Raw genomic sequence first — 9,288 nt, 5'->3', positions numbered from 1 at the left:
ATTCTTGAAGCAGTTAACAGTTTGGCTCTAATCCTATTGCAGTTAACAGTGGTCAGCAGCTTTGGATCATGATTTCTGATTTATGACTGTCCTCTTCATTTGTGATTTGTTGAGGGTTCTTTGAAGATATTTTTTGCATCTACTTAATAGAGCATTATTTTTCAGAACTGCACAGATAATACAAATGACATTTTCTGACCTTTTCTAATCATGACCTGTCAGCTGTAAGAAAGGTGGGTTTTTTTCTTTCCTATTTTTTCCTGGATTAATAACAGTGTAAAGTCCTTTGTTATTTAAAATACAAGAAATTATATATCAGTTTGCGCTGCATTATCTTCTTAGAGCCAGAGGTGAAAATGAGCTAATATCTTCATATAGAACTAATGGAATAAAATTCCATTATAATTACTTTCATACTTCACTGGCTTTCAGATTTCACTCATAAGCTTCATTTTCTCATCCATCTGTGTATGCTGTACAGTTGTATTAGTTATTCCATATTGAAAAAATACTTAGTTAGTTGTTTGTATATTTCGAAGCAAATACTTAAGTGAATTTGACTTTATTCGGAAATAATCTGCAAGCCATTTTCTCGAAAGTGCTATTAACAATTATTTACTTAGTAGATATACTTGGGGAAATACTGTTGGTCTCTGATCAGCCTAAACAGCTCATTGTGTGTATTTGAATTTTTACATTTCAACTCTCTTGGTTTTTATTTGATGGATATGTATTTGATATAGTAATTTTCAGTACAGTAGTCTCTGTTCTCCTGAATTGGAGAACGGAATGTATGGATCACTAAATATTTTGCAGCAATTATTTTCTGCACTGATTTTCAAGGAAAGAATTAGTGATCTCTGTGAAATCATCTAGCTTTCTTTTATTGTTTGCTTGGAAATACAGTTCAGATTCTTCCTTGGATTGAAAGCTAGGTCAAAGAAATGAAAAGGAATTGACTGTTTGCTTTGGTGCTATTCATTCTAAAAAACACCCCTTGCAGGCAGACAGCTTTTACTGCAAATTCAAAACTTACCACTGCAATTCTAACCATTTTATTTTCATGTATATTTGTAATCGCTTGTTATTGCTAGCTTCACATGTCAAATGTATTGCTGGCATGTGGGTGRCATTTAACGCTGGAGCTGTAGTCTGATGTAGGCACCATGAGCGCGACTGGAAATGCTCTCTGAACGGAGATACAGTTCTCTTGACAATGAATTAGCGACGCAGAACAGCAGTAGCTCAGCGGTGCCGAAGTTCGCCAGCAGTGGCGTTTCTGTTGCGATCGTCTGTTAGCAATAGCTGGATCTAGGGTTGAAGAAAGTAGGTATTCAGTGAGGTTTCATATCTCTAAACTAATGAGAGATTCGATCTATTCAACCAAAGATCAAAGAGTTAAGGAAGTGTACAAACCACTCTGAGATCTTTAGTGGATATACTAAAAGCCATTAACTTAGAAGTGTTTATTATTTGTTAATAAATAAGAGCCCCCATCATGGACTGAATATCATATCACTTGGAGCTGTGAAGCTTCACTTGGAGAAGATTCATATCACTTTAGAGCCTGAACTCCCTAATTTCCGTGAGAGCTGTATAGATGTTCCTGGCTATAAGTAACCAGCTGTGTTACTCTCCTCACTAAAATCACATTCAGTTCTTCATAGATAAATGCTCCAATAAAAATTCTGTTTTTAATGGTGTATAACTGGTATGACAGCAAAATAAAAACACAATGACTAAATAAGTTGATTAACTCTGTAGAAGATTACTTAGTTTTCTACGCTGACTAGAGAGATTTTTGATTCCTAGTCTTCAAGAGGGAAGCAACCTCATCTTTTGTAAGTGGTAACTAATACTGAGTTATTTCGTTAAATAACTATTAGATACATATTAGAACTATCTGGAAGTCTATGAAATGTAAGGTTTTTTCGTTACTTTCTTATATTGAAAAAGTTAAATTATAGTATAAATGAAATGGAAGAAAATCTAGACAATCTTTGTGGTGGGTTACCTTCTAGCTTCAATCTAGCAAACCCAGCAAATAACTTCTAAGCTGGTATCTCTGTTCTCCGCTATTAGAAAACATATGCTGTTTTTGTTTCACTTGTATTTGTGTTTCCCACAATTTATTATTCTCCCATCAGAGTTTGTCTGATACGTCAGAGCATTCAATTTTTAAACACTTCAGCATCATTCATCAGGCACTAACTTTATCTATTCTATTCTAATTTTGTATAATCTAATTATGTTTTTTAATAGAAACATCAGTGTAGCCTGTGAGTAATTTTAAAATTCAGTTCAGTGGTAGTTCCTCAAGGCAAAAAAACAGAACATCAGATGAGCCAAGCTTGGACAAAATTCTCAATTTCTTTTAAGCAGTATGATGAAGTATAAGTAGGCAGAAGAACAGAATAAATGTTCAATTCTAGCTCTGTCGCAGATATACTGAGCAAACATTGGACAAATCACTGTCTTGCCTCATTGCAGCCAGTTGCATGTTGTAGTTTCTTTCAAGGGTTGTAACAGACAACAGTAATTCCAACCGGTACAAATCACCTGATTGTGAGAAAGTGATTCTAGATTTAAACTTAAAACCTTTTCTGTTTTGTACATTTAAAACATATGTTTCTGTGCTGAAGTGAGTGTGAAAGTATATCAGAGTTTTCTAATAGAATACTGTAAAAGGGATTACTCCATCACTGAGTTCTCCTTTTATAATTTAAAATGGAATTTTAACATGTTCTTTTCATGGCTACCCATTATCCATGATTAAGGTTGAAGTAATTTTTATCAGCCTGATTTTTTTTTTTATTTGTCTCAAGGAAATTCATCTGATTTGTATTGAGCAGTAGGCAATAGAGCAAACTGTATGAGCAATTCTGAGAAAGAATCTTACATGATTTTATTTTGTAACACTGCTTCTTACTAAGAGCAGCTGAAATAATTAATTTGAACTTTTGTCTTTCAGCAGAGTTTGGTTTTCCAGATGGAGGAGACTGTTTCCTAGATAGAGGCTGTGTCTGTTGAGATACAGGCACATTGTGTAAAAGTTGGAGGGCTTTCAGGATGTGAGGGCTTAAAATTGATTGTTTTTAATCCTCATTTATTTCATCTGTAAGRAAGAATTACTGGAACAAGATCTCAAAGTTCATCCTGTGCACTGTTAGTGGATAACTCTGAAGTTACCATTGGGGCCTTTATTTTTAAAAAAAGTTGTATTGTAAAGCACAAACTATAGAAAACATCAGGTGTTTCCAGTGTATTAGAGCACAAGATTTTGTGTTAGAGGACTATATATAATAAAACTACATTCCGTCTGAGAATCTCTTAATGCTTTACAACTATTAATTATTTAAGCTTCATAATTACCTATTAGGCATATACTTTATAGAGCAGAAATTGAGGAAAGAAAATTATAACATGCGCACATCAAAATGATGTGTACATGCTCATACTGGAACTTGTGCTGCCACCTGGGTTTCTTGAACCTTCAACTTGTTCATTAGTCTCCATGGCTTCCTTTTTCTCTTCTTAAAGAAACAGGTTATTATGCCTAAAAAGCTGTTGCTACCAACTTTTAAATTAATAGGCAATCATCAGAGTAGAAGTGTTTTTGGTTAATAGCTTGGTAATACATGATTTTAGAAGGAGATAAAGAACATTATCACTAAAGGATAGAAAAAATAAGTACTCATTTTCCAAACAGCATATGCATATTTGCTGATATTGCTTGAATCTTTTAGTGCAAATCTTAACCCAAATTTCTCAGAGCAAATAAATGGCTTTAATGCTAGCTGAGCAGCAATACCTTATGCTGTATGGATCCTGTTGCATCAGTACTTATTTGGAAATGTGGTTAGTAAGTTGGGGTCCAGAGGTTAGAGCTGGCCCAGAATGGTTTCTTCAAAGCGACAAATTGTATTTTCAGTTGCAATCCTTTGGAAGATCTGCAATGAGTGAAAAACTGTAGAGTATGGTCTGAAGTATTTTATTTAACAACCAGGAAAAAAAATCACAAAATTTCAAATCTATTCATTACTGTGGTAAAGCTGCAGATTTTTAAAAATCTTAAAGGGCAGAAGAGCACCTGAATTAAAGTGTTTGGGTATTTTTTCTGACCAAGGACTCAGGTGTCATACTGGTCAGGGATGTTTGAAAGGGTAATTCTCTTATGCAGCATTTAATATCCGCAAGAGCTGGGTTTCACTCAGGTGTGCACCTGCAGAAGACACTACCTACATTACCATGTAAGATGCTAGTTCTGTGCAGGTTTGTAGGTTACTCATATACATGTTTTCTATGAAATACCTGCACGCAGAACATGCCACTGGTTTTATAAAAAATAATACAGGGAAAAGGTGCTTGGTGAGAGCTTTCGCATTGTGTGAATTCAGTTAATTTCTCCTTTATAGCACCTCATAATTTTTCTGAACAGAGGTCATTAATCATTCCGAATTGTGTAGAAGTTTGTGCGATAGCAGTAAGACCACCAAACCCTGACCCTGGAGGAAATGAATTCCTAAAGGTGAAAAGCAAGTGTTTTCTTAATTAAGCCACCTAAGCTGCCTGCTTTTACAAACATTTATTAACTCAGTTCAGATGAAGTCAGATTAGCACTTCTAGCTGCAGTGAATGTTTGTTTCATTGGACTACAAGTCCTTGTTTTCAAATTAGTATTCAATCTTTTAACACAACAGCAAGTTATTCTGCCCATCTGTCTCTTATGACAACTACAACTAAAGTAGCATCTAGATGGTGAAGTACAGACCCTTTCTAAGTACTTCATTTATTAAATTTTAGTTAGTTATTTATAATAGCATATTAAATTTTTTTTTACACTTTTGAAGTTAATTTTTAAAGTTCTTTTTAATTTGCTGCATGTAACTGAAACATAAGTGGATACGTAGAAAACAGAATATTCTTGATGCTGTAATCTTCTAGGGTAAGCGAGCTTGGTACCATAAAGGCTGTCCCAGCCAATGCCTATGTACTCCAGGAGCAACAGGTGTTTTAGCAGGACTTGCAGAACCAGAGGTACTTGGAACCTCGGCCCAGCTGCAGACTGAACCGGCTCAGGGTGACTGCAGCGCAGGCCGGGCCTGTTGTCCTGTCTCCAGCGGGTCCCTACACTCGCCAGAGTGATGCTGTCTCTTGCAACCATGTTTGCCCCCAGATTAGCCTCCATTGTCCTTTCTGATTTCAGGATGAGTGCACATGAATAAAGCATATCCCTGTTGGCCTGTTAGCAAGATGGAAGTTCAGAGGAGACTTTTGCTAACATAGGATTTGGCCTGCACCACAATCCCTTGTGAAGAGGTTACCATTTGTTTTTCAGTTCTGAAAGAAATACTGGCTTGCTTAAAGATTGATGTATGTACCTTGCTAGAGTGGAATCTGAATGTAGGAAATAAAATCAAGAATGTCATGGTCTGAGTCAGATTCTCTTTGACCAGTTATGAAACACAGAGTAGCGACTTGCTGCTACCTGCCATGAAAGGTGAAAAGTAGGAGTTTATTTCAGATTCGTTTCTCGCCTTTGGTGTTGATTGATGCATCAGTTAGGACATGATGAAGATGTGGGAATGGAAAGAGAAGGTGTGAACCAAATCTATCCAAAAATATGTATGTGCTCATTAAAGAGCAATGATCGCTTTCTATTCTGTTCTGGTTTGTGGTGGTAGAGTTGTGATTCATGTGGCAACAAAGTGAGGACTGGGAATAATGTTGATTCTTACAGAGAGGGTAACATAACTAATAGAAAGGAAATAGATTCATCAGCTTTAGGGCTTAAGGAAAGTGATGAGAAGATCTTTTCATGAACTACTGTTCTAACTGCTACATATTTTAAAAGCCTCTACTGCAATAAAAAGTAATGATTTTTGGCATAATACATTACAGATCTAAATTCTGCACAGGAAAGATTTGGTTGCATTTCCTGCCTTTTAATTTTCCTTTTATTGAAATGTTGGACTTCAGGAAAAAATGATCCCGTACTTTCCGTTTTGCCACTGATTTTGCTGTACCTTGTACCCCCTTATAAAATAGACACAATCATGTCCTTGTCTCTGCAAATTATAAAAAAAATCTTTAACAAAAACTCTCCCTTATTATGTGCATGTACATTGCCTCCATAGTAAACCTTGGATCTTCATGTTTTGAAAGCTATCATAAATGCTCAGCAAAATGAATGTTAGAATGAGCTCTTTAACTCAATGTGAAATAGAATTGCCCTGGAAAGCCTGGAGTTACTTCGCAGCAATCATTTCTGTTCTGTTTTGGTTTTTGTATTGCTCCTAGGAGAGGCTGGTTTGGAACTCCTCACAGTTATTTTCATTCTAACTAATAAATGAACAGTCACATTGGAGGAAATGATTGCAGGATGAATTCCAGTCTGCAAAACTAGCCCAGCCCGCAAGTGTTGTTTCTTTGTTGTAAAAATGACCCATGGGGCTATTCACAAAAGCTGGTCCAGTGAGACAGTTCTCCTTGTGGTTCTTTCTATGATAATGCAGATAATTCCTGTTTTGAATGCTCCTTGTCTAGAATAGACTGTCTCTACCAGGATCTGGAGAGATTATTCTCCCCAGGTTAGTTAGTCTTTCTAAATGATTCCCCTCTTCCTATTCCTTGTCCTCAGTATCCCAGTTTTTCTGAAATGGTGCTGGTGCTTCTTTGCTGTTTATTGAAATGCCTGATTTTATCACTGTAAAATTTGTTAAAGAGAGATCATTGCCCTTAAACAGATTTGTGCTTTTATCAGCACAAACAAGCTGCTCTTTCTGGAATATCTGTTTAGTGTAATGAATGTTGTCTGGAGTTCAGAGAATAGTAGGAAGTTGTTCTTTTGTTATCAAAGTTTTTTCTTTGCTCAACATGAAAAAGAATGACACTTGTTCAGTGCTTTATAGTGATGCTTTTATATATCAAATTTTGAAGAAAAAATAGATCCTCTTTCAGAAAGAGGCCTTATATTAGTAATTACATTGCTAATTATGGTAATCATACGTAAGTTACCATGACACATGTCTATATATATTTAAGTACCTTTCGGTCTTTCTAGTGACTGTCTTGCAATCCTAAAATTATTCTGATCTTGGAAGACAGCATCAGTTTACACCTCTATTAAAAAAAAAACAAAAAAAAAACAAACAAAAAAACTTTCTCTGGAGTCATGTGTGGTTCTGCTTCTCTTCAGCTCTTTCCCATGCCCAGTTTTGGTAAATGCTGTCTTTTCCTTTATTCTTTCCTAATCTGGAAATTGCCTGCTCTGAAAAGCTTGTTAACTTCTGTTTGTGAAACGTTTTGCTCTGACTTGGCTTAGATGCTGTTGCAGTGCGGCTGGGAGCGGTCACGGCCAGACAACACAGGGCACGAATTATCTCTGTACGCAGTGCCCGGCTAGAGAGCAGAACCAACGTGTGACTGACAAAGCCTCACCGGGCTGCTGTTGCTGACAGCTTCATTATTTCTGTGATGTTCAGCTGGGTAATTTATTTTTGAGGAACCACAATATCTTCATTTTTGTCTAATGATCTGCACGTAATTTTATAAGCTTTCTGAACATGGATATGTTCCCTCATGTTTAGATTTTTCCTAATATGGAGAACAATTGCAGTAACCCAACAGCATTCAGGTCTTTGTTTTTGTAATAGGGCAGCATCTCCATCAGGCAACCTTAGTGAGAAGCTCTGACCAAAATCAGCTGCTTTTTGATTCCTAGTTTGAAATGGTAATATCTTTAAGGATCTGATGAACTCTTCGTGCTAAGGTATCATTGTTAACTTTAACTTATACTCCAAATGATCCAAAAAGACTTAGCGTTTTGTGGCTCAAAAACTCCAGGCCTGATTCTCTTCCACTGGAGCCAGAGATTAGAATTTGTCGGGAATTTTCCAGTTAAAGAGACTAGAAAAAGAAGATGTCACTTTATCAAAAGCAAACTGTATAGAAACATACCATCTTTTAAGAGTTCTGACTAAATTCTGGTTTCCTGCTAGTTCATCTGAAAGGGTATTCTGAAGTATAAGTAACCAGGATCCCTGGCTCCAAGGCACCGCTGCCGTATAGACTGCCCCAAAGTCAGAGATCTCCTGGCCTCTGCGTTACTCCTTGCGGTACTGGGAGTCCACGAGCCTCAGACACTAGCGTTTCTGCCCGTGTCAGCTCTGCAGCAGAGCCTGGATGCCATTGAAGTCCAAGTTGAGTTGGGAGGATTTTAGATTAGGAACCATGGCCAAGTCAGGAAGCTTCGAGCTTGGGCTGTCAAGCTCACTTTCGTCTAGTCACTTAATCACAGGTGTCTCAAACATTTCAAAACATTTGGAAAAATTATTTCATTGGGAAATTTTCTAAACTTCATACAAACACAATTATTTTTTCTTCGCTCAGAGAATTTCAGAATTTCTTGAGTTTGATCACTTCTGTGACAGATGAGCTGGGAAATGCCTTTTTTTTTATGAATATACTGAATACTTCTGTGTCTCTGTGGATAATAGATTTTTTGCTATGGATTTGGATCAAGAACACTGGCTACAGGAACTGGTAAGACAGTAGGATTTACATCAGTGTCCTTGAGGAAACACAAGGAACTGGGACACAGAATTGAAGATGATAGGTAAGCAGGGAGCCAGAGAGGCAGAAATGGCTAAAACCAGGGTTGGAATTTGCTGCAATAGCTTGTGTGTGTAACAGCTTGCAAGAAAGACATGTCTGTAGGCCTTTTTTTTTCCCCCCCCCTTTTCCCACTGTATGCCTTTGGGTGTATGAAAAAAACCCAAAACCCGAAACAACAAAATCCAGTATCTTGTTTCAAGGAGCTGAGTCACTTTGACCACCTTTCTAGTCATAGATTTCCAAAATCAGACAGCATACAGATGCCAGATGGAGTTGGCTGACTATGCTACTTTGGGAGGAAGGTTGGATTCCAACTTCCCGATATCTAATCTGCCTGCAACACTGCCTGATTCCAGCTACAAAGGTTTGCAGGATGCCAAACCTGATGCCTGAGGAGCGCTCTTCTCAATGGATTCCAAGCAGCCTAAAATACAGCTCTCCCTCTAATCATGACGACAGTTTTGCCATTCATTGATTAAGAAGTAAAGTCAAACGCCATGTGAAGCTTTAAAATTCCCTATGTTTGAGTGTATTTCTTAGTCCCAAGCTGCATACCCAATTTCTAGACTCTACTGGTCTACTGAGCATTTTTCACAAATTCAGTATCTGCACAGAGCCAGAACACAAGGTGATATAAAGCAGAGGGACATTAGTGTCAGTTTACCGAGGAAG

This window comes from Apteryx rowi, unplaced genomic scaffold (genome assembly GCF_003343035.1).
Source record: "Apteryx rowi isolate R43461 unplaced genomic scaffold, aptRow1 scaffold_26, whole genome shotgun sequence".
Lineage (NCBI taxonomy): Eukaryota > Metazoa > Chordata > Aves > Apterygiformes > Apterygidae > Apteryx > Apteryx rowi.
Note: the sequence above shows the minus strand (reverse complement) of the source record.